At 36.4% G+C, this 357-nt stretch overlaps 1 protein-coding gene across 1 annotated transcript in view; it reads left to right on the forward strand.

Moving 5' to 3' along the window:
- Positions 1-357, forward strand: part of LOC119590386 (protein O-linked-mannose beta-1,2-N-acetylglucosaminyltransferase 1-like) — a 36,262-nt gene that overhangs the window by 32,969 nt on the left and 2,936 nt on the right. The window lies entirely within an intron of this gene.

The following is a 357-nucleotide window of genomic DNA, read 5'->3' on the forward strand; positions in this document are numbered from 1 at the left end:
AGACGATGGCTCTAGATCTAAAGACTTTTTTGGGACTCCTGATATTAAGACTCCTGATCTTGAGGCTCCTGATTTTAGGATTCCTAGCTTTGGGATTCCTGATATCAGATTCCTACCTTCAAGGCCAAATAATCTAGGACTCTCGAGCTTATGGATTATTATTTACTAACGAATGCACATGATTCACAATATATTCTAGGACATACGTCCTGCATGCTCTACATAATCAGTTAGGAATAAGTTGTAGATTACGTATAAGTGATGAAGTTAGTTCGACAGAAATTTTTGGTGTATGTCTGTGCCATCTGTGTAATATTAGGTATTAATTAATTGGTACATATATCAGTATCCAGTCAC

Source organism: Penaeus monodon, chromosome 27 (assembly GCF_015228065.2).
Source record: "Penaeus monodon isolate SGIC_2016 chromosome 27, NSTDA_Pmon_1, whole genome shotgun sequence".
NCBI classification, from domain to species: domain Eukaryota; kingdom Metazoa; phylum Arthropoda; class Malacostraca; order Decapoda; family Penaeidae; genus Penaeus; species Penaeus monodon.